Here is a 26,714-nt window from a genome sequence, read left to right as displayed (position 1 = left end):
GTTCGCAAAAAATAAGAAACAGAAATGGAATAAATACATTACTGGATTCTCAAGCAACAATCAACGTGCGTAATACGTGCAATAAAAACGAATTATAAAAAACTCCTTGGACAAACGAAATTGATGGATGAATAAACAAATACGTCAAGTCGGTTGAACGAATGCAACAATTAATAACAATTAATAATTATTTCATTTCATATTTCGTTGCTTGAACAGTTATGATTATCGATGCGTAAATGAGGTGTACCGTTGCATGAGCGCACGGTTTGATTCACAAAGCTGTTCATCCAAGGTAAATCTTTTTCTCACTTTTTACCACATGATGTATGGCGTAGCGGAAAAAGATACCTCGTTAAAACGTTGATCTAACAAGACATTTATGCAAACGAGCTCATCGATTAATTTGAAGCTCCCTGGCTAATCAAGTTTCGCAGGCTTTCCCTACCTAAAGCAAAACGACGATTATCTACCACCGTGCTTCGATATAGATGTCCGAGGTGGCTCCGATTTAGTCCGGCGTGTTCCTCATCCGCGCACTGTGGACGTCGCGGTTAAAACATCGCGCGATAAATCAATGGCGGATGTCTCGCGCCAGCGCGGAGACCGGGACGGTAGTGAGGAGGAGGAGGAGGAGGAGGAGGCGGGTGTGGTCGTTATGCACTTGTATCAACAGTAAGCCCTGGTGCGGGTCGTTTGTTCTTGTCAGCCGGGCTAATCTAACCAGCACTCCGGCCTGCGTTACGGCATTATGGATTTATGCCGCCCCCCGCCCCCGTAACATCTCGTTACAGCCTCCCATTCCTTGCCGACCAACCTTCCTTGTTCCCCTCCCCGCTGCAGTCTTCCACAATTTCAAATCTGCTACAGATTTTTGATTCGCGATATTCGTTTTTGTGTCATTCGCCAAAACGAAGGGTATAAATTGTCGCGATCCTTGGGGAACATCTGTCTCAGAAGATATTCGAAAAATTCTGTCGAAACGATGTATCCTATCGGAAATATGGGAAAAATGATAATATGCAGAATCTCGTTTCATCGTGAGCCCCAAATATCGCATTCCCACAAATTGCAAATTGCAAAATTTAACTGTAATACCAAGATCTATAAATATAAAACATAAAACATAAAATATCACCTCTACTTACAACGAGATTACGTTCCGATACTTTAGTCGTAAGTCGAAACTTCGAACGCAATAGCAATATAGCATTAAATACGCCAAACTACCGTTACATATATATGTATCACTTAAACTGAAATATTAGTGATATTATTCCATATAAGTAAAACATTATTCGTGTAAAATCATTTTTTTATTACTAAAAACGATTATAGGCTCTTATTTAAAAGCGAAACTATTTTTTTCCGAGGAATATAATTCTTAAAATGTAATATTTCATGTAAAAAATTAATAATTAACTTAAACACAAATTAAGTTAAAGAAATGATTACAAAACGAAATCATCGCGGTCGCCGCGCAAGTCAAAAAATAATTCTAAGCAGTTATGAATAAAGGGATACCTATGTATGTAATTTTTTTTTTTTTTTTGGTCGGTATATCTAATAAAACGGCAACGTATCTTATTATGCTGTTACAAGAAATTAATTAAACGGCAATTTAAAAAATGTAATAAGTGGAATGCGATCTGTTCCCAATACCTCCCTCGAAACTTTGAAAAAAATCTGTTTCCATCAGAAAGGAATTAAATTTGAGAAGAACGCTTATCCCGATCTGGAATTCAGTTCCGCGCGAGAATCTTCGCCTACGAGCGGATTAAAACCGGTCTCTCGAGGCGTGACATCAGCGATAATCTTTCGTGAAAGCGAAGAGAGGACGAATATCGTGCAACGTGAGCTAATACCGTCAGTCGCAAGTCGCGCTTTCATCGCCAGACGTACCGTTGCGACGGGAAAGTCCATCCGCCGCGCCGTATATTTCGCTCGCTTTTCCATCGCATCGACTGCGGAAGAAATACGCCGCGAACGAGGTCGTTGTAGAAACCTCCACCCTTGCCGGTGTTAAGGTCGCGGTGGCCATTAATGTTGGACCTGTCCGTCCGAGGCACGTCATTTCGACACGTATCGAGGTCAAAATATCGTGATGCGTAAAAAAGATCGCTGATGGCTCGCGTGGGGAGAGAGAGAGAGAATTTTTTTCGTGTATTTTTATGTTACACTACATCTATAAGCTAAATAGCTTTATATGTTCTATTCATGTCAGTCCATTGTACGTATTACTTATACACGTTAATGGTGAGCTTTTACGTTGCTTCACATCAATATGAATAAATCTTGTAAAAATGTAAGTTCCGCATATTTCATTTTATACTTCTATGCTGCATACGTATTACAATATTTACATAAAAAATATATTCAAAACGTTTTTAGCAGTAAGTTGTAAAATTGAAATTAATAGTAATTTGAAAAATTTTCTTGCTGTAGTAGAAGTAATTTGATTTGCGCCAGAGTATTATGTAGAATATTCGTTTTACGTCGATAGTCTTCAGATGAGTTTGGAGGCAAAATCGATTTGTAAATTAATCTAATATCACTAATACTTATCGAAACTGTACGCCCGCGCCAGAGTAATTAGAGACAGATTAATAAATATTTGTATATAATAAATGAAAAAGTGAAAAACGTTTTCGCGCGAGTAACAGATTGCAGTACAATTTTATATTAAGATTTTATATTAAAAATTTTATATTAAGATACCTGTCGCTTTAACACGACATTTAATATAAGTTTGTGTCGAAAGAGGTTTATTTTAAAACGTCTTGTGAAACGCCTTTGTTCATCAAAATCTAATTTCAAGTGACCTACCATCAACGTCTCGTGGGATTGAGATACGTCAGCGAGATGAGAAAGAATAATTCAGCATGCAATTCGCATTGGACAAAGATGTTAGGATGTTAGTAAATTTCTCTGACTGCTCCGGCAGTTGCTATAAGACGATTGGCACCTCGTTTGAATATCTGGGAGAGTTTAATCTTTAATGCCGCGCCGCTGTCCTCGGGGCGATGAAAATGAGATTACTACGAAACGCTTCGCGGTCTCATACAATTCAACCCGACTCGTCGTCTGCGTTCTTGCAAGGTTCTATTTGTGTGTGTATTTGTGTGTGTATGTGTGTGTGCGTGTGTGTGTGTGCGCGCGCGGGCTCGGAGTTCACTTTTCTTTCTCTTTTTTTTCAACCTCTTTTATTTTTATTCACACTTTGGGGAAAATTCTCGTGCACGTTCGCATGTAAAAATGTTTCTTGCATACTGCAAGCAGTCTACAGAATGCACGAAATTTCCGTCATTAATCGATCAGTGTTCATTTCCATCGAACAACATTAATGAAAGCTATGCAATTACTGATCATAAAACGTATTTATAATTTGTATTCTCGTAATTTTTATATAATAATATGTAAATGTAACACGCACGTAATTTTTCAAGATTAGAAATAAATATAAGGTACCTAAATCAAATTAAGCCTAACAATAAATGAAGCTCAAATTCACCATTTAAAAATGCGCTCGACGCCAAGAGTATCTTTTTAAAAGATGGGTCACAGGAAGTAGAAAAAGAAAGACCCAAGAATTAAAACCGGCAGCGCATCTGTTCAGTGCAACAAAAATTTTATGACAAAGTGGATGTATAAGTCGTTTTTATAAAAATCAAATTATGTATAATTATATATAATTTGTAGGTTCATTATAATATTATTCAACCTCCTAACTGTAGAAAATAACAAATTTATATATCAACTTTTTGAAATACATCTATATGAAAAATATATTTTATTTTTGTAAGTGATTGAAATAAAAACTTGATTCTCGCTTAATTTATTTCAATATCTCTACAAAGTTCTTAAAAAGTAAAATAGATTAAAATTTTTTTTTTCTTCGACTTAAGAACTTGATTTATTATTTCATAAGCGCGAACCTCTTTCAGATTTGTTTCGCCGCGATACTGCGAGAAAACGCGAGTGTTGCGCGAATCGTCTATGCGCGAATGCTCTTTGAAATTCTTCATCACGATGGCAACTACGTAGAACAGAGAGAACAGCGAACGCGGAGTTGCTTAGTGAATGAGCCTAGAAGAGCCCATAAATTTTATGCGCACGTTCGCTCGATGCTACGGGATCCTCTCTGGGCGGTTTATGCACCAGCTCAGAGAAAAGAAATGCATGTTGCGTCGATGCGCTGGAAAAAGAATAAACGACCTAAGAAACGAGTAACGTGCACTTCGTAGCGGCTTTCTCACTTAATGGCCATCCTTACAACGATTTTACAACGAAACAACGTTGCTAGTATACAAATTGTGCTATTTGAAAAGTTACATTTTCACACGAAAAGGCCCGTAACTTTTTTTTCATATTTATTTCCTTGATTTTTATTTTTCGTCGTTCAGAAATCATCGCACTTGACGAAAAAATTCCTCACAGCATTTTGTTCGTAGAAAGCACAAATAAAATTTCAACAAAATGCGTAAAAACTTTTTTACCTCTCGAAAAAAATGTTGTAAACAAATAAAAAAGATACGCAGAAATAGCGCAATCCCTTTTAAATTTTGTGATTAGTTATCTTGCACGCGCAGAAATAAAAAGCCCTTTCATTACACGAGCTTTTAATTACTTGTATTTTGAGTCAGTTTTAATTATCGGTACTGCTCACGTAATACGATTATCATTTTACGTCACTGCGTTCGACAAAATAATTAGCCGCGAAAGGAATTCTATATAGGAAGGACAGATCCTCGTTTTTCACGATCGCATAGCGGAATTATTTATCAGCGGTGAAGACGAACGATTCTTTTCTCTCGTGTTTTATCGGCAAAATGGCGGAGACCTTAATCACGGTAACGAACCCGATGAGATCGCCAAGTCGATCGCACGTGTCCGCAAACGCGAAAGAGTTTATAGCCTCAAACAAAAACGCTCATCGTTCACTGTCACAGGATATAGTCGAACTTTGGCTATTTGGCTGCGACATGTCGGCGATGGTCCTGCGCATACAGAGCAAAAAAAAAAATAAAGGAATACCGGCCTTCAATGTGCTGCCACGTGCGCGATATAATAACGTGCTACATGCTCGACGACACTTTTAATATGGCATCCGAGTGATCGATCATCGCTCGCTGAATGGCTCTTTACAAAAATGGCATATTATGCAAAACGTGATGCCACTCTCCAGATATATAGATACAAGAGGCGCGTATCAGAGATCGCGTATATTTTTTTCGATAAATCCGATTTCAGTCAATTTCCTCGCAAAAAAAATCAGAGATTTTTCGTCAATCATATTATTTACGCTTCGGCACGATAGGAGAAGATACATAATTTTTTCAACTAAAAATACTATTTCCAATAAATACTACTCCAATTTAGAGATTTATATTCTACTTTGAAACGGATTATTTTGCTTCAGTACTCCAGCTTGCATCTGAAGGAGAGGGCTAAGTAAGTTTTAGTAAATTTAAGCATCTCATTACGTGACGTACTTATTCTAACAAGATCTACTTTAACGAACTTGAAAACGAGTAACCGTGCGCGCAACGACGGTGCACACATGCCGCCGAAATCCTCGTAACGCGATATTGGCGAAGTTATATTTGCCCCTCCCACATGAAATTTGGACACCGCCGGATCAACCTGCATCGCATTACCTAGTTATTTATTAATCGAATAATAGTATTGTGCGCATATATAAATTACAATAGGACCATTGTTCGAGAAGGTCAAGCAAATATTAATATAGCATGTAATATCGCTGATTATCCGCGAACTAATATGGGAGCGTTCGAGTGGAACACTATGGAGCCGGTAGAACGCATATATGCGAAAACCTGCATAAATGCCTAATTACGCGTAATTAATGATGCACGCGGAGCAATAATCTAAAATCGGAATTCATTCGCTTCGCTTCGGAGTGGCGCACTCGATTCGCCGGTTGACTGCATTAACGCGGTAAAACTCTTCGCCGCTTGACGTTTCTCTATCACGTTAACGCGATGCCGCGTTGGCGAGCGCGAAAACACGAAATAAACCGTGATGCGCCGCTCCCGGCTTGTCCGTTCGTCCGTTAAAATAAAATCAAAAGAACGTTTAAATTCAGTTTAAAGACGTACATCTCGGCGAATATTTCGCTATTTCTCTCTTATTACCGCTGTAACCTCGAACCTCTCGTTTCCCGTCAAGCGATAGATAAAGTAACATCTGTACGTGATACCGATAACAGCTTATGCGCTGACTCTCGCATCCACTCTTACATCTGACAGGAGCACATATTTACATTCCCGGCGATTGCCGTTGCTATCTGCGTGTCCGATAGAAATCGATTGACACTTGGAAGCGACGCGAATTTCCGATGCAGCTCTCGAACGCGCTCTCGAAACGGTTGCACGTCCGGGTCTTTCCGCAAGAATTACGATTCCGATGCGCCAAGCTTGCGCACCGCATTCCAGCGACCGGATTTCAATGCTGTCGATAAATCTCAAATGATAATCCGGACTCATTGTGACACTCGGCTGCACTGCGACGTACGCGCGCGTATAAATACCGGCGTGATCTATCGCCGCGAAAATTGGACAACGGATTGTTTTTCATTGGATTTCGAAAATGCCATTTTCCCCCACAAAAATCTAATTGGACAATCGAGATTCAGATTATTATTATTCTCTACTCTTCCATTCTCCCTATCCAAACAGCTACGTGTCTAAATGTCTATCATACAACGGTCAGATGGAAAAATGCATTCTCCAGATATATATAAATGAAATTTTCTTTTGCGCAAGGTAAAGAATTACGTTCCGAGAGGAAATATTGCGTTTCTCGCTTATCCGCGTAAGATACGTACGGCTTCTGCAAACGTACGGATGCAGTATCAATCACAAAGATCATTAGTCGCGGTACATAAGAGCGCATTCACGTGAAAGCTGCTCACGCTGAAACCGAGAGATCCGTCGGGAAAAACCGTCGTCGTCGTCGTCGTCGTCGTCGTCGTGCTTCTTACGTGTATCGCGAAACCGAGACGGGAAACAAGATACTTCTTTGCCCTTCGCCAGGATGGAGTGACATCGACGCAACTGGGAGGATTGGGGAGGATAGAAAGGGCCATACTCGCGAGGAGGAAGTAAGGAACGAGGTTTCTTTTACAACTCTCTACCCGCGATCAGGAACATCGTTACGAAAGCAGAGTAGGGAAAACTTCGTTCGCCCGGCAATCCTTTCGAAAGCTCGAAGCTACAAGCTCCCTCGCGATAGCGACGCACCGGTTCAAGATAGGATAACATGCGAGGATTCTTATGAAATGCTGGTGTATGATGATTTAAGTTCGTGCAGAAATGAGCGATGGGGAGTGAGAAGATCAAGCGGAAATTTCGCGCGAAAAATCCCGGCATCAATAAATATCTTCTCTGAGCAGTCAACACGAGCGCTTCCGAAAGTTGGAAATATTTTTCACGTAAATAACAATGTATGTGCAGCTAAATTCTAAAAGTGTGCACATATTTTCCTAAAATTTAATATACTTGGAAATTTAGTGCGAAAAAAATATTGTAGCAAATAATATTTTTAGTTACATCTCTTTCGCGAGATACTTGCACTCCTATATTCTCATAAATTAATACTAATACTGTCAATATTACTAATCGGAGCTGCGATTGAATTTCAATTACACTGTATTAGCAGCTTAATATATCGATGTTTATTATCCGCAAAGGAAGTCCTCAAATCCTTCCATTATTGCGGCGCAGAGCAACCTACATCCGAAGAGCGATTCGCGGATTTGCGAAGCCGCCTCTGAATTACGATCTACGTCTCTAATACCCAAGGATATGCGGTAAAGATATGTTGAGGTTACCCGAGCTCTGGAAAATCTAGGGAAGCTTACCACCGAGTATGGCCTTGACATTAGCCTTGTCTCTCAGCCGTAAGTACTGATCATGTCATTATTATATAATCTCGCTACGAGTGTGCTCTATTTCTAAAATCAAATTCACGTATTTCCCGAATGAGAGTACAAAAGGGGGAGGGGGGAGAAAATTTGGTAAACCTTCGGAAAAGCGGCTTCCTCGCAAAAATGAGTAAAAATATTCAATTCCTATGTACTTTTGCCTCCTGAATACGAATATGAAACTTAAAAATGGCGGTCGAAACCGGAAGTACCGCAAAATCACAAAAAACTCTGAAAAACTCACATTTTCACAGTGTATCTCCGAAAATATAGATTTTAGAAACAAAAGTTTCAGACAAAAAATGAAGAACTTAAAAAACTCTACAAAAAAGGTTATATACATTAATTAAGTAAACTCCTTTATTTTATCGTTATGTAAAAAAAAAGATTTTTAACACATTTAATACAATTCAATACACTGTACAAGGTATGTTGTGTGTGTGTGTGTGTGTGTGTGTGTGTGTGTGTGTGTGTGCGTGCGTATGTGTGTGTGCGTGCGCGCGCGCGCACACACGCACACACATACACACACACGCGCAGATAGAGAGGGTTTGGAGTCTTAAAATACTGTGGAAGTGACGAACCACGGAGTCCTGATCTCTATTTGCAACATACACAACACACATACAGACGCACGCACACACACATACGCACGCGCACACACACACACACACACACACACACACACACACACACACACAACATACCTTGTACAGTGTATTGAATTGTATTAAATGTGTTAAAAATCTTTTTTTTTACATAACGATAAAATAAAGGAGTTTACGTAATTAATGTATATAACCTTTTTTGTAGAGTTTTTTAAGTTCTTCATTTTTTGTCTGAAACTTTTGTTTCTAAAATCTATATTTTCGGAGATACACTGTGAAAATGTGAGTTTTTCAGAGTTTTTTGTGATTTTGCGGTACTTCCGGTTTCGACCGCCATTTTTAAGTTTCATATTCGTATTCAGGAGGCAAAAGTACATAGGAATTGAATATTTTTACTCATTTTTGCGAGGAAGCCGCTTTTCCGAAGGTTTACCGAAAATTTAATATGTGAATTCAAAGTACGTGTTAAAATTGAAATTTAACAAATTCCAGATATTCCAGTTATTCGAATTGGTAAAATTTTTTTTTATATGTACTTGGCGTCGCGAGCACTATCGTTTGATATGCAATCAAATGCATGCTATTTTCACATCGTTGCCAAAACAAGAAACTGGTTAAATGTCGATGAAAAGTAAATACACTGTATCATAAAAATAACTTTTTTCGAAATTCAAATAAAGAGCACACTGCAAATTCAAGTGTAAAAAAAATGTTTCAGCCACGTGTGTTATTTGGTTTTCTGTAAAAAATAACACTCTTACACTGCATCAAGAGATCTCTTTGCGGTACAAGTGTGTTATTTTTAAATGAAGAACTAAATAACACGTATGAATAAAACACTTCGTACACACTTGAATTTGCATTGTACTAAACATTCTCAGTATTGTTAAAAAATTCAGGGCTGGCAAAAACCCGGGTTTTTCAAATTAAACCCAACCCATCCAGTTATAACCGATTTTACTCAGTTTTGTCCGGTTCGTTTTTCATAAAGGCTCGTAACTGTATTAAGTTATAACTTCTTTGTTTCACCATATTTTGTATTAATTATATGACTTATAAGAGTTGATTAATTATAAACTAATATAAACGTACAATTTACATTTAAGATTACTTTACAATTTAATTTGCAATTAAAACGTTTTTTGATTCAAGTATCTGGTCTGGTGCCGTGTTGAGACTTTATGTTGAAAATGTATATTTCTTTATAAATGTATATTATTTCATTTTTAAATGTATATTACACATACGCAATACAAATAATTTACGTTTAAATTTAGAGTTTAGTCCACGATATTTTATTTTCTTAAGTTACTTCATTAATTGAACTTACAAAAGTATTATTACTTTTATTATATAATTTTATTTTATTTATAATATTAATATATTATATGTATATTATATGTATTAATATCTAACGCTATAATTTTAAAATACATTAAATATAAATAATAAAACGCAACTTTTGTTTTCTTTTGTGATTTACAATCTAAATATTAATTTTATTTATGTTTTCCTAGGCTTTAAAAATGTATAGTAAAATAAAACTCTGTCGGTTTTAGTATGGGTTTTTCACTTGGTCAAAACCGGTTTTAACCGGGCGGGTTTAACTGGGTTGGGCAAAATTTTACCAGCCCTGAAAAAATTGTCGAAACAATTCAATCTTAATTACTGCTACATAATTTCACATATTGTGTCAAGCTCACAATTAAAGGAACATTGCGTTTTCGCTCGGTGATTTCTCACTCTCTCTCTCTCTCCCTCTCCCAAAATTCTCTCTTCGTTTAGTCGCACCGAAATGCCTTTTAAATCCTTTGTCCTTTAAACGTTAACAGCAGCAGAGTTAAGCGTTAAGGAGTATGCGGCAAGGCTATGCGGTTCCGCGCCGGGGGGTTGCAGCTGCAGTTGCAACGCCTAGGCAGTGCGCCGTGGGTGCGCTGCGTCCCCGCGACTCGTGTCCCGGGAATTTCGTGGCCCTGGCTGCCTCCACCGCCACCGCCGCTGCCAGCAACGCGGCGGCCTCGTCGACGCGGGCATACGAAACGTACCGGCGCGGCGAGCCCGCGATTCCGACTTTGTTCCGACAACGTGTCGTCGTTTCCGTACGCGGCGTGTGATGCATTGTCGGCGCGTCCGACCGCGAGATTAATCTCCTCGATCCCGACGCCCGTTGTAACGGGCGTCAATTCCACCGCAATTTTACATTTTAAAAGAAACAAGTTGCGCTCTTCTCTTCGTGAAATGATCACCGTGATGATTAATAACGCTCTAACATACTTATTTTAGCGAAATTACGCCACCCTTCGATGTAATGCTAATTTTAGTCTCGTGATACGAGACGATACATGACTTTTTTTCTATTCGCAACAAAAATGGAAGATTACAACGCGCGTGCTGAAATATTTGATAAGAGTTTAATTAGGATAAACGCTAGAAACTCTTGTGCAATATTGATCTTACAATTATATTAAAACGCCCGTTTAGAGAACAGTTTCGAGAGAACTGATATAAACGGATGCTCGCAATGCTACGCGGTATGAGTTATTTGTCGTAACATCTGTTGTAACATCCTGCTACGAATTTCTCCGTACGACAAAATTTGACCAAGTTAGAGACCGCAGACCGGATGTATCATGTATGGAGAAGTTATATTTCAATAAAAAAATGTTATAGTACCGAGTAAAGCTTTTTTCGTTTATCCGCGATCTCTCGCGCTTTTTTCTTTTTGAACCAAACAAAAAGGCCTCGGCATTCAAACGTGCTACTTCCAAAGGATTTTGAAATTGAAATGTATCAATAAAGATCTTATGTAAAATGAAAGCGCCTTATAGAATGCGAGGTTATATGAGCACAGTTCTACATTCAATAGTATGAAAGGATCTTCGAGGACTGTAAGAAATAGCCTTCTTAGAATTCGAATATTTTCGAAGAGGGATACGCTTTATTGTTAGCGAAAACTTTCAGCGTAATGCGTACAGAGGGAAGTCAACGTGTACAAAATAATATTTTGCACTTTCTCGCACGGGCGATACGTCTCGTGCCGTGAGATTTCTTGAATTTATCGATTCGATGTCGCGCCTTCATTAAAATCGTCCTATCTCGCGACAATCTTAATTAAATCTTCTTCATCTGTAATACCTGCATAGATTCTATCTTCGCTGCGAAGGCTTTATTGACGCTCGCAAAGAGGAACGTTTAAATTTATAGCCTTTACCTTTCTCTTCTTACGTCTCGCTAAGAAAGAGTTATCTTACAAAGATGGGACTCTGCTTCCTTTGCAATTAGTAACATGGAATTAAATAGGAGCGAGAATACGTCAAACTCAGACTTATATTATACGACATATCAGCGTCATATTAACATTTACGTCATCGTTTTCATGCTCTCTTTAATAACTCTCTCTGTGTACGTTCGTATAAATAAAACGGCTCCCTTTTTATGTTTCATTGTATTTTTAAATTCTGTAAATATTGAATATCTACATGCACACCCACACGCTTGCGTCACGGGGCGTAGAATAAGTCATCGAGACAAAGGTGAATTAATTATTATACTTGGCAAAATAATGTTAACCAGATTATTACGCCAATATTCCAATCGTAAAAACCTTCTTTCCATTACGTCAATGCGTTAAATTATATAAAAAAATGCGATTATCTACGTCATTTTTTAATTAAATCAGAAACTTCTATTTGTACAGTTCCAAATTTTATGGTAATATCTAAAAAAAAATTAAAAGTACATGTTTTTACGCGTCGTTTCATCACACATTATTTTTTACTAATAGCATAATTAAAGTACTCGAATGTTTGTAAGCTAATCCTACAGATTATCAACGTTTAAATTTAATTGATGATTTCGGCGGATGATTAATGAACATCGACGTGTTCGAATCTTGACACACAACATTTATCCACGGGTTAACTTCACTAACACCTGCCGCGTCATTTGATAAATTGATTATATACGATACGTACGAAACATACAACGGAAAGTAATAATTTATCTGCGCGGATAACTCAACTTTCATAACAATCCAAAATGTTTCTCGTATTCATTTGCTGCCCCAACGATTTATGAACTCACTCCTCTTTTTTAAACTCAAAATATTTATCGAACATTCAGTGAAACATTTCCATTATACACTCGGACAGTTTCGTGTTCGGTGAAATACTTACTGTGATGATAAATATTTCATTAAACGCTAAAAACTATCCGAGATGATTTAACTATTTTAACGTGACGTTCATTTTAGTTAAGAAGAACGGACCGAAATCAATCCGTGAATTATTTCGCGAGGAAGCGAGATTGGTGCATGCAAACTTATTAAATTCCCAATAAACGTGACATTCATGGCGCGGCGAAATTATCGTTTGGAATGTATGAATCGTGTACCAATAAGCTCACGATATAACTAGTAGCCCGAGGGGTGATTATTTCCTATCGGTCAAGTAATTTCTAACCAGTGCTGGCGTGCGTGGAATATTGGCATTCCGCATATCGTAGTATGAGCAAGCACGTAGCTAAAGGCTGATTCACGCTCATTTGCACACAGTGTAAAAAAAGAAAAAAAAAACAAAGACCATCGTTCATATCTACAGAAGTGAACTGTGAAAAAATTGGCTTTAATAGGAAACAAATCGCTCATCCAACTTGGTAGAAAATTTTTATCTTGAAAAAAGAATTTTCTCTAATCTTTGACAAATGTTCTACTCTTTGCTGACAAGATTTTCAATAACACTATGTTCAAAGATGTTTTATTATAACGAAACTGTTGATTATGCATATGTTCTTCTGCACGTTTGCCATCGTGTTCGTTGACGACATAGTATTTAACTTTAAACTGTGCAAGCATCGTCGTACAGGCTAGGTGTATAATTATAGTTACAGAGTTTCTATGTGTATAACAGTGTATCACAACGCGACTATTAACCGTTGATATTTTGCCGTTTCAGTTCGATAGGATGGACCGGAGGCGATTGCAGTACGCTTAAAATAATGGTTTGAGGCGATAAATGGTCGCGAAAGGGCAACTGCGTTAAAGTCGGAGCCAGCAGCTTTCAAAGCACATTATGATAATTCAGATTTTCCAGTTGTATTATTTTCAACTTAATTTGTACTCGATAGTTTCTACGATATCTACGAACTTTTTGTTTAATCAAGATTTTAATTTGTTTAGTTACAGAGAAATTAATATGATTAGATACAAAATAAGATATAAATTAAGTTTAAGATAAATATAAGATCATGCCCTTGAACTTATTTGTAAATGCAAAAATTGCAGAATAAAATTGTTCCACCTGGATTAAAATTGTTTTACGCTGCAACAGCGAAAGCACAGCGCTTTTAATGGAGAGCTCATTCGTTGCGGAATGTGGAAATTGTTCTGTGAGAGTCCCGTGGCCAGTTTTCGCGAGAATTGACTCCGGTATCATAAATTTAATCGTGCCCGGAGAAACGTTTAGTGCATTTACGCTTGATAACATTTTATGCAAACATTAGTACTAGATGCCATGGACAATGAATATGGAAATTTTAGCTTGTAACTAGAACAGTTATTGCGGATGTTAATATTTCGCGATGCTTATAATAAATAAAATTCAATAAGTTTTTTAATAATGTAATATATCATTTTCAGACAATAATGAGGACACATTTGTTATTTGGTATTAAATATCCAATTTTGAAATATTAAATAATGTTTCCACGAGAATTTTCTGCAACGCGCTTATCGCATTTAAAGGAAACCTGTAATTTAATTTTAAATATGTTTCACAGAAGCAATATTTTGAGTTAATCGGTTTAGGTATTTTATAGAAATTTCGATACATCGTAATTACACGACATCGATGTATCGGTTGAACTTTTAAATTTGTAATTTCGTCGCAAATTTAATCACTCTTTGTAATTGCCTGCGAAAATATCTCAAAGTTATACGTTCTTTTATTGAATTTTTTTTACGATCTTTGCTATGTTTCTAAGATATTAAACAAACGCAAGAAATTACTCAGACAAAATTCAAAGAAATTAAGTAAGAGAAGGTACATACCATTTTTAATTCTGTGTTCTTACAGTAATTGTAAAATGTTTAAAAACACAAGTTTCAATGCACACAAACGCATAGCCACAAAACAAAAAAAGATTACAGAGATATTTTATAAAATAATCAGTAATATATCATCGTAATAAATCATGTTTTAGTTCCTATGCAAAGGATTGGGAAAAAATGACCTGGATTACGAGAATTCGCAATCAAATTTAACGCTCGGATGCACATGCAGGTATGTCTCGAATTATTCCAATGCTGCATAATATTCATAACGTGTTCTGGAAATTAAGTAGAATAACAAATTATCCTATCAATTATAGATAACAAATTCATACGGTAATTAGTATTCTAACATTATAATAATTCCGTCAACGGCTAATTACACATATCAGGATTATCCAGGATTAAATATTATTGTTAATCCGTTATAGTTCGTTCGTTTTAATGGATCTATACTATGCTATATCTTACAATACATTTATATACACGTACGAGTACATCTAATGTAATTTTTATACATCTGAAATCCATTGTCTCGAAATAAAGTAAGAAATAATTTATCATTTCTTACTGATACTTTCCCTAGTTCTTTCCTTTTTGTTAGATTGTTAGAGTTCGTTGCACTCAAGAAACGCGAATGATTGCGATCACGATTCGTGAGTACATGATTGATAGCGATCGCGTAACTTTTTACGAACTTCTTGATATTAATTGCACGAGACACAAACTTTACTTACTTTGCGATAAAAAAGTATAACACGAGAAAAGTATAATTACATAACGTTCCACCGTTATTTTTCACTTCGTTCCTTAATACTAGAATAGCCTGTAAATATGCTGTAACGTAAGGATAATTCACAATTCTTATTTCTTGTCACTTGGATTCCTTTTTTAAACAAGTAAATTGCGCGAAAAACTTTTTCGATAAATAGGTTTTATCTCAATGCAAAGTTAATCGAGGAAATGAAGGAAATGTGATAGGTAATAAACGTAAATTTTAAATGATCGCGTTTCAAAGAATAAGAAAACAGAGCGTCTCGCTCTTTGTTAGTTAAAATTTCGTCAAATATTATTCGGCGGCGTAATGTAAATGTATGCGTAACACGCCCGACATGTGATAAAAAAACAAATATCAAGGCTACACGCCTACCAGCCTGTTACCGTTCCAAAAATTATTTTATAATATTCATGATATTCATAGATTTTCTTAATTCTTTTATTTTTCAGTTTTAATTTCGACCATTGAGCTATTATAAACATTTCTCGTACAATATTTTATGACTTCATAACGTGTAACAACAAGACTTTGATTGAAATGTATAATACAAAATATTTTAAAATTAAATATATATTGATAAATTATGTGCACGAATAATTTTATATGTCGGTTTTAACTAAAATCCAATTGACTGATACTCTTTAAAGTAATAAAAAAAAATTAAATAATACTTATCTGAAAAATAAAATTTATCTTATTAACGAGTTTTGATATTTATATCAAATCGGTACATATTTATTATTATTGTATTACAACTTTCTAAATTTCTGTATTTTAAGAATAGAAAAATTGTATGCTTTTTATAAATAAGCAAACAATGCCACGATTTTAATTTTATTTCTTTCATTTATTAAAATACAACTTCAATCTTTCCGAGATACAAAATATTGAAAGAAATAATCATAACAAAGAAGAAATAACATTCATGTTCATAAATATTTTTCCAATTGATATAAAGATAAATTTCATATTTTTCAAATAAATATTAAATTTAATGATTCTGTTGAATCAAAATAATATTAATTATTAATTTTTTATTAAATAAATAATAAAATCATGTAAGTTTAATATAATTATTGTAATTGCATTAATCAAATTTGATTACTTGTAATCCAAAAAATCATTGTATCTTTGACATTTTCGTATTACGAAATTTTCTTCGCTTTAGGTAATCTCCAGAATACGCTATTAAAAAAATTATACGGTGATTGCGGAACGCGCTCTACACATTCCATCGCATAATGACCAGCACCCGCATCGATTACAGGCATCAATTACACGCTCGTATAACGAGAAGCCACAAGATTCCCTCCACGTCGTTACGACGCGATTCTCTCATTTACTTTTCCAAGGGAACGCTCCGTGAAGTGGTTTCCGATCAGCGCGGCGGTCTTCTTTCGAGAATCCCGAACGTCATTGCACCGCGCCATACTGCTCTTCGCCACTTCTTCTACCTTTCCTCCTTTTTTTTTCTTATCGTCCACTCTGGACCAAAGCGAAAACGGAAAAGCAGATGAATCTCGAGGTGCTCGTGAAAAAGTAGTGCACCTTAGCAATAGGTTTCTAAGTCCGGCAGAGAGGCAACGAACGGTAAAGACTGCGGACTAGTCTCCGCAGAGACCTATTGATTCGTTATTAAGACATTGCGCATTGATGATCTGCTTTTTCTCTCGATCTCGTTTCTAATTTATTTTAAAAATGGTCGAGTCAGATAATGAAATAATAAGAGAATAGCTGCCATAATCTCAAAGTAGGAGAAATTTAATTCTTACCTTAGTATGACCGATATTAGATAACGATTATCTTTAGATTCTTTCGACGTTTCCTTATCGATAGATATCGTTAAATTTCATGTCCGGGCGATTAAAGGAAAAACTAAACGTTAAAACGGAGATGGCAGTAAGATACGAGAACGGGTCTCTCCGAGGAACTTTCGAATCCTTCCAACGCAGACTCACCGCGCTTGAAAAGGGGAGAGGAGGAAAGAGTAAATGTGCCTGCGGGTGTTGGCGGAAGAAAAAGAGCCGACCAAGCTTTTTGACCGGATAATGGGTAGCGCGTTCGGCGCGATTTTCCAGAACATTTTAAAGTCTTCCTGACGACCCGTCGTGCCCCGGGCGCTAAGCGTTTAACCGCGAATGAGATCGGCGAGGCTGAATGCATCGAGGTCACGAATGCGCGCGGTCGGCTGCATAGCTCGTTCCATTCGCTCTTGGGGGTACACAGGCCACATCCCTTATTCGGGCCGCGGGTTCGCCCCGGGCCGGAGAATGTCGGGCAAAGCTCGTTGGAAACCGCTGAAGAACGGCGCTGCGACGAAGAGGTATGCTTTTCTTGTCGCGAAAGCTTTGGACCATGATGAGAGGGATAAAGATTCGATCTCGTCGTGGTAACCATTGCGGTTATTTTGCTCCAACAGAGAGAGAGAGAGAGAGAGAGAGAGAGAGAGAGAGAGAATTTTCCAGCTCGCCGATAGCCGACTTTGATCGGTAACGAACGGCACTCATTGGGAAACAACAATCCGGAAAACTGATCCGTGGTTCGTCGTCGTGGTTACCTTTACCGTTTGAAATTCTCTGACACATAGATTTGCCTTGATTTAAAAAAACAAAACGCTGCTACCGCGCGGTGCTCTCGTTTTGCGTATCGGCTGTCGCTCGCGAATTTTAACAGAAATGGATGTAGAAGCGATTAGAACGCAATGACACGCGTAAATTCGATTTGACCATTATGGGATATAGGTGTAAATACTGCGCACTGTGCAGCCCTATTTATTTGACAGAAAACATGCGCTATGATCCGGTTTATGTTTCTCTTTGCAAGAGGATGTTAAGAAAAGAGCCAAATACGCCAAATCCGTTCCGTAATCTCGATTACATTACGGAATCAGTCGAAATTCGAAAAGCAAATTTGGGAAACGAGGGTTACAGAGGGATGGTAGCCATCGATTGCGCTTCCGAGAGAAACATGACGCTCGAAGGGCGCCACGTGCGAGATAAAGCGCGTCTCGTGATGTGGGTTAAGGACGACAAGTGCGCACGACTCCCGCATTCGTAAAGCATTTAAAATCTGGCGATACATGATCTTGAAACTACAACGGCGAAATGAAGTGGCTTGAGCAATCGCGGCGTGAATTGCCGTCGAAAACAGAACGAACGAGAGAATGGCGGAAAGAGAGAAAGGGAGAGACAAAAAAAAATAGGAAAAGAATATTTTTAAAAAAAGAAGCATGCACAATACGGCGATGGCTGTAATAATTCTCCAGCAATAGCATCTGGAGAGCTCACGATGAATGGTCAACCGTCGTAATTTCCGAAGGAATAATTTACTTCCAATGTACCTGAGGGCCGATCTAAGGGTCAACTGGACGTTAGCCGAAAGTTGATGTACTAAACCGATTGTACTAGTATTGATAAATAATTCTGTTCGCGAGCCGCGATGGCGAATTAGGTCAGCAAGCGAGAGAAGTAGTGGAAGTCAGTTGCTCGAAAGCTCCCCATGAAACTGTGAAAGCTTCATTTCATCGCGTCCTAGTATCCTTCGCGCATTAATATCACGATTGGCAATATTATTTAATGCAGAAGTGTTTTAAGCGAAATGGAAGACCATGTGAGTATCGATTTACCAAAGTACTTGAAATGGATCGCTAATTCGATTGTCATTTATTTAAAACGACGAAAGGAAGAAATACATTCGTCAATAAAGTATGACGTAAATACGTCATTAACGATAATGAAGACTGTCCTGTCAAATTTCTCATTTTACGAATACGAGTAATAGCTGTAAATTCATCTATTAAAACGATGAAAAATATCGCCGAGTTATAATACAATATTTTAATGTTATTTTAGATAATCACATATTTATATAAAAATTGAACGTAGCTTTAATTAATATTACGTCGATAGATAGATAACAGTCATTCATTTTTTTTTTAACAAAAACTTTAAAATATATAAATGTGTCTAAGTTTGCAGCTACAGCGGATTAAAAATTAATTATTCTTCGCATTATTCCCGGGGGATTAATTCGCGGCGGACGGTTCGCGGAGAAACCTAAGGTAAATTTCAAGGCCTCCTCGTTTAATTAGAAACAATTTCGATATCGCACCGACGGCCATTAGAGTACTCGCATCATACGTGGATTGTTACTCGAAACGACGGCGAAGGAACTCATTGCTCGAAACGAGTGCAACAAAATTTCTCTCACACGAGTAGTCGCCGTTAACACACGCTTTAATTAAACGCCACGTTCGACGGGAGGAAAAAAAAAAAGTTCTGAAACTGGGGCATTCGAACTGTCGGATCTTCCCAGTTTCTTACGAAAGAATTCACGGCCCGGCCTTAATTGCGCTGCACGAGCGGTCATCACAGATCGCGGTGTCAGATGAAGAGAAGAAAATCAGTGTGCGCTTTTTTTTCTTCGCTCATATTCTCGAATTTTCTGCGATATCGAGTTTGGCGATTGCGACGGCCTACGGAAATGCGAGTCACTGTCGGAACTTCCCTTGAAAATTGCAGTATCATTAAGCACCGCAATCACAAAGGGAGGATCTTACAATAGATCGCCATTATGAAACTATAGAGAACGCAGTGGCATTGAATAAAAGAAAAGATATAGGGTTGTGAATAGCAGCCGAATTCCAATTAAAAATTTTATCGCGTCGATAAAATCGATTGCCGTCAAAGGCGATTGAAATCAGTGCGGAATAATTAATTAATTAATACAGCGCAAATTTTCAAAACCTTTTTTTTCCGATCGGGAAATAATCCGAATTCTCACTGAGATCTGCATTCTTAAAGCAAGCGTCCGTGCAGGAAATGTGATAACGTAAATCGGTAAGCTTTAATTACGTGATACGTTAATCGCAGAGTCAACGGACTCGGCTTAACAACTAAAACAGTTAATTAGAGGAGCACTATCGTATTACTAACGCCACAAAGTCTCCTTGGGAATATGAGCAGGAATTTGAAACGTATGTAGCAGCGCATTTCCGAAAATAAATATATCGCAGGGAAATTTGATAATACACCTCTTGCTCACTTCTTTCGAAAAAACGTTTCTTTTTTTTTAAATTTTAATTCTACATATAACCGTAAAAATAAAATACTGAATATTCAAAAATTGCGATAAATTTAACCCTTAACTACTGTTGTTTACTTCAAACTTGATAAGAGTTTTAATTAAAAAGAAATTTAAAAAGTTTTTTTTAGTCTGGAATAATTTACACATTCTGAAGCTAGAAGATAATTACAAATAACAAAACAACAAAACATATAATGGAAAATATAGATTGTAGGGCTCTAAATAACAAACAAATATTTTCTTCTATTTTTCGACATTAACTTTAGAATATTTGTTTGTAAACAACAGTGATCTTGTGCTACGCAAAAATCATTTGCATAATTGTGTAGAGTACGTTTGTATCTCGTTATTGTAGTAAGAGATGTAAATATCGTGAATACTATTAAAAACCTGACTTTAAATAATTCATTGTTATAATTAACATACATAGAAAAAAATTAGTATCAGATTAACAATTCATTGTTTCATATAAGCAAGAATAAAAAATCTTCTTGGAAAAATTTGTAATCTCGAACAGACACAATTTGCTTTACATAAAGAAAAAAATTTTTTAATTACTAATTTTTTTCTGTGCAGTTTTAACTTAGCATGCAGGTGATAACGCGGAGGGCACGTTATTTACTACACTAGTTTGATAACGCAAGAGATTTGCGGCAGGAATGGAGGCGCCACATCCCGGGGATAGAATCCACTGGCGGTATACTAGACGCTCTACAATCGATTGCAGAGAAAGCTTTACCGGCTGTCGGTGGAAAGACAGAAGAATTTATCCACTTCATGATACAAATTCGAAAAAATTATTTCGATTCCGGCTCTCAAATTTGTTTCCTCGATGTTAAAAATGATGGCAATAAGCATTTATTTTTCTAAGATTCTCTGTTGATTTTTCATCAGTTTTCACTATGGTAAATCTGCACGAGGTTTTATTGATCGCTAGCAAGCAACTCAGAATCTTCGTGAGAGATGGCGGCATGTTTCATTTGAAAGAGAGACTGGAAAACACCAGTCGATAATAACAAAACGAATCTAAACTTTCTTTACAATCATACTTGTATTTGACAAAGCGTTCCGATTACGTGCCAATGTGGGAAAAAAAAAGATAATAAAAGAATGAGGAAGCTGCGATTGAAAAGCCTGCTCAAAGCAAAATCAATGTAAAGTTCAGTTGGAAAAAGATAGAATGCTATCCTTGCAATATTAAATCGATATTAAACGTTGGCCTTAAGAAGGTTAAAAATAACTAACGTCGAAATAGATTCATGTGAATTAAACATCATCGAGTTAAGCAAAAATAAAAAAATTTGTGGGAAACATTCGTTTTCAAAGCTTTATATAAGCCAACAAAATGTTTATCGAGCTTTAGTTCCAAAAATTAAAAGAAAAAATTTTAATAGCTTTTTTCACATACACTTTTTCCAAAAAGTTTAATTTAAATCTGGTACATAAAAAAAGTTTAATGTACAATCACCAAGTTTTTCATAAATAAAACCACCTTCGATAAAACTAATAATTGCTTATATTTTCTCAACTTCGCGCGTAAAGCGTCTATACAGACGTTTAACAGGATGATTCACGCGTTATTGACGCTTTAATTGCTTCACTCGCTTCAGTAGCTTCAATCGCTATTATTTTCTTTTCTTATACGTGTTGTTAGTTCATTAAACTGTGAACTCACAAAATCTACATTCGTATAAGTAATCTTGTTAATCAACTTACAATTCCGATGCAGAAACAAACCGCAGTGCACTAATGCAGCTGTAATAAACGATCGAGAGGATTACACATACCTGAAACAGAAAGAAAAAACACAACTGTGTAAGTAAAAATGACGTAGTTCATTAACCTAAAAAGAAAAGTGACTGGGAGCAACAGCAATTACGTACAAACTTGTCGAAGTATTATATGTACGTAACTCCACTTAAATTTATAACTTATCCCGTTGCAACACGCGCCTTGAATTAATTACGATTTTATCAAAGCGCTTTCTATCAGCGCAAATCTGGCCGTCGTCCAACGCGGAGTCCACGAACGACTTTTCTTAAACGACATACACGTGGCTTAAACGTATTCAACTCGCCATACTAATTCAAGACATAAAAATACAAAACACATTTTAATTTTAATGGAACGCGTGCGTGACGGTTGTACAAATTGACGTTAACTATTTTGTCAGAAGATCGGTTTCGGTCCTTTGATATTTTGATTTGGAAAAAAATAATGCAGAATATGAAAATAAATCTCTATATTTAAAAAGATATCGATCAACAGCCAACAAAAAGGAAAAAGCCTTTGGCTGAAAGTATATCGCTGGAAAGCAATAAAGATGTAGGACACAGATTAAATATGTTCCGCGAAATACAATATAAGACATTAAATTAATCGAGAAGAAAAAGTAGCTGTTGCCACGCATATTTCGGTAAGTACTTTACTGGCAAATGTTTTGTGAAGCGCATATATTTTCTGTGTTTAAATCTGAAACGGAAGCGTTGCATATTTTCTACTTGTAATTCCATTAAATAGATTCATGGATAATTGAAGAATCATTGTTGTAAAGTTACATTTTTAATACTAAAACACAGTAACTCAATTACACACATTTTAAATAGATGAAAACACATCCGCATCGTTTCAAATGGAAACCACAAATAACTTGAAAATTAATTACAAATTAACTCGCGAAAAATTAGTTCGTGCGATTCTTCCACATGGAAGATAATTACAAGCTAACACGAAACGCTACCAATTTTACTTATTCCTTTCTCTTCCTCTCACCTCGCCCTCTCTCTCTCTTCTCTTCTCTTTCTTTGTTTCTCTCTCTCTCTCTCTTTCTTTAGAAGATGCTTTCGTTTCTACGCTCCCTTGAATTATATAGCAACGCGATAATAAGCTTCCATGCGCTTCAAGCGCGCGTTTCTGTTGATTCCCGTATGCAATTTTACTCTCAACTGAATCGCACGTCAAGTGAATGATACTCAAAAGAATGGGAGCATGAAAACTTGGAAATTTGTGCCGGTACAATGCGTTTAACTTGGCACGCTAAATTAACGCAAAATTCTAATTACCTATTTCGTGCACTCGTACGAATACACACAAAGCAATGAGAAAAAAGAATTTTCGAGTCGTCCACATGATGGTAGAAAGAACACAAAGATATCAAACTTTAAAAGTAAACCCTGAAGCAAAGCTGATCGAACCCGTCGAAGGCAGAAGGCAATTGTTATCGCTATGATATCCTTCGATATCCATAAACTTCATAACAGATTTGAAATATTTAAATTTTTATTTTATTATAAAGATAACGAAGAACCTGCGAGGTTTGTAGTAATTTTTAACTTTCAAAGTGTGCCGGCGAATAATTTCTTAAAGTTCGCTTCGGTAAACTTTCGTCTTACGGACACTTCGATTAATCGATGGGCGTTTTATCGAGGAAACGTCTTGTTTCCGCACCTAAATGTTTACGAATGTTGCGAACGAGCGAGTCTCCTCGCGAAGCTCAATGCTCGACGAAGTCGAGCGTCGTTTTATCGGACGTTTGGCGCGACGACGACGACACGCGTTGCGTCGCCTCGACGCGCCTAATTCCATCACAAAAGAAACCATCGCGGATAGCACGGACTCGCCTGCTTTATTATGCGGGTCGCGCGACGGAGACTCACGAGAGCACGGTGACATACCTACGCACGACACGTCACACGCGTGAGGGACACGCGAGGATGCCTTCGCACCGTGTACGGCGGCATTGTTTTCCACGAGAAGCGCTCTCATACGCCTTCGAAATACATTCACCTGCGTGACAGCAGCGTGATCAATGGCGTCGTTGTACTAGACGGAAGAATATAAAGATGTCAATGCATGACTCTCGAAAGTGTCATCTCGTGACGCCTGCATTGTGCGCGTCCAAAAATCGAGCGAAGCCCTCAAACGCGTTCGACATATCCGCGATTTCAAATCTCTCTCTAACGAGAATTAGGTAATCTAATCCAAAACGAATCGCTATTTTGCTTACATTGCTTCACCAATATTTGCACGTAGTTCTAAACAACTTTCTAGCTCTAATCCACAGAGCCTGAATAAATAAAGTTGAAGCTCTTAATCCACAAGACTTGCTTCTTATTACCGTAATAATTCAGCAGAAGAATTGTGGAAAAAGACAATGGGGGTTCACCTGATTTTTTCCGCTACAAGCAGACTCGCGCCGTTACGCTGGCGACACGTCTCCGCAATACGTCGTTGAATTGCAAATGTCGCGAAGCACGTGTAAATCTCTGCCCGCGCATTTCCGGCGCTAAAGGATCAAGCGCAGGCGAAGAGGACGAACGCACGCGTAATGCGTACACACACCATTACGCGAAAACAATTTGCGCGTATATCTACGACCTTACTCGCCTCGCGCGGCGACGACGCATGCCTTTGACGTGATTCGCTCTGTCTGCGAAACGGCAACGATACCGTATATCTGTGTCGGCAAATACGGGACAGTGCATAACAGTAAAACGGAACCGTAGGATGAGCTCGTACGCTATGTAGGCGTGCACGTGTACGCGTTTATGCAAGTGAATGCGAGCGCCGCGCGCCTTGTGGCAGTGACAGTTACGCGTCGCGAGACGCGCGACCATTACGAGCCTCGATGGAGTTTCGGCTCGCGGCGGCTCCGCAATGCCGGCTATCGTGTATATATCGTGTATATATCGTGCGCGTCGTATGGCACGTGTGTACTCGCGGTATACGTGTGCAATGCATCTCTCTACTTCGCGTGCGGTATACCTGTGCTCGGGGGGTGCGAAAAATAATGCTGTTTGATTTTTCGACCCGCTTCTCGCCCATCCATCCGCTCGAGTGACAGCGCGTAATCGACGAACTTGTGCACGTATGTTGTTTTGTCGGGATACACGGTATCGATTTATCGGTCTCGATAAGCGATACGTAGGTTTTAACCGACGGTAACGGAATAACTCGTGCAAAAGACACTGTGCCCGACTGTAATTGCAGCCTAACGAGCGTCGTCATTAGCGACGAGTTGACGTACAGAGAAACTTCTGCGGATTGCAGAGAGTTTCGTGTGTGTGCATGTGTATGTGTGTGTGCGCGTGTGTGTGTAATATTTAACGATAACTCCATATTTCGCGTATTTGCTCGTTGATAAACGCTTTACAACCTGTCCGTCGTGCGAGATAATGAATGTACATTTTTATCTTTTTAGACCAGATAGAAATCCTTAATTTTACTCCGCTTTGCGCACGTAAGACTCTATGATATTATTTGTAATGTCGATAATACGATTGTATGTTATGTTATAGATGTACGTATTAATAAGCGAATAAAGAAATTTCGAATTTAAACGTCGAAAATATATGTAGAAACAGAGAAGCAGAGATATTATTGTGCAATAACATGTACACGATTAATCGATAAACTATTAATGTTATAATTTTAATGTAAATACACGTTATTCGTATTAACAGTGCTGAATATTTCTTCGAGATATAAAATAAAATACAAGCGAGAGGAGTGAAAATATTTATTTCATTTGTGAATGAAATAGAAATGCTCAACTCAGAGTGATGAGGAGAGCGTCGAAACGATCAGAATTTTTCAAAGCTTTATTTAATTACAAAAAAAAAAAAAAAACGGGGCGGTTTTTAAATTTTGTACCTTTTAAATAAATAAAATGGACAAAAAGACAAATGTACATACAGAAAGCGAAGTACGCTCCTTTAATATTTGATTTTAATTAAAAACATAGTTTTCGGATAGCATATTACAAAATGTTATCTCCGCACTTTTCTCCATTTCCGGGCGCACTTTATCGATTTTACTGGAACCGTGCCGATACATGTAACGTACATACACGCGTACACGCGTACACATACACCGTGCAAGCACCGGGGAGGCTTTCATCAGCTCAGGTGCACTTTCGTGAGAGCTCATACGGTACCGACCTTGAAACAGATGCGATAGGCTGGTACCTTTGAAACACGTGCAGCCCATAATAAATCCCATCATCGGTGCGGCTGTCGCCCAGGATCCTCCGGCCTGCCCTCAGCTCGCGAAGCGGCGCGGAGAGGAGCGCAGCGCGACCGATCCGAGGGGCCTGAGAATCGGGGCCCTGATCCACGACGTCCACGACGACGGCGACGATGTCGGTGGTGGCAGCGACGGCAAGAAGCTCGCCGGCGGTGTTCCACACGATCGACGAGTCTCACGGGCGCAGCGAACAATCAAGACCGCGAGACCGGAAGTGTCTAACCGGCG

The 26,714-nt window shown here is 37.9% G+C and overlaps 1 protein-coding gene and 1 long non-coding RNA gene across 7 annotated transcripts in view; both read right to left on the bottom strand.

The window, feature by feature from the left end:
• Positions 1 to 26,714, bottom strand: part of LOC105204049 (phosphatase and actin regulator 4) — a 234,219-nt gene that overhangs the window by 82,892 nt on the left and 124,613 nt on the right. The gene's annotated exons all lie outside the window — the stretch shown is intronic.
• LOC120358071 lies at positions 16,556 to 26,528 on the bottom strand. The gene is made up of 2 exons (XR_005575045.1): positions 26,402 to 26,528; positions 16,556 to 22,249 (listed from the first exon to the last, which is right to left on the bottom strand). It is a non-coding gene; the product is annotated as an uncharacterized LOC120358071 (long non-coding RNA).

This window comes from Solenopsis invicta, chromosome 6 (assembly GCF_016802725.1).
Source record: "Solenopsis invicta isolate M01_SB chromosome 6, UNIL_Sinv_3.0, whole genome shotgun sequence".
NCBI lineage: Eukaryota > Metazoa > Arthropoda > Insecta > Hymenoptera > Formicidae > Solenopsis > Solenopsis invicta.
Note: the sequence above shows the minus strand (reverse complement) of the source record. Positions and strands in the feature narration are given on the sequence as shown.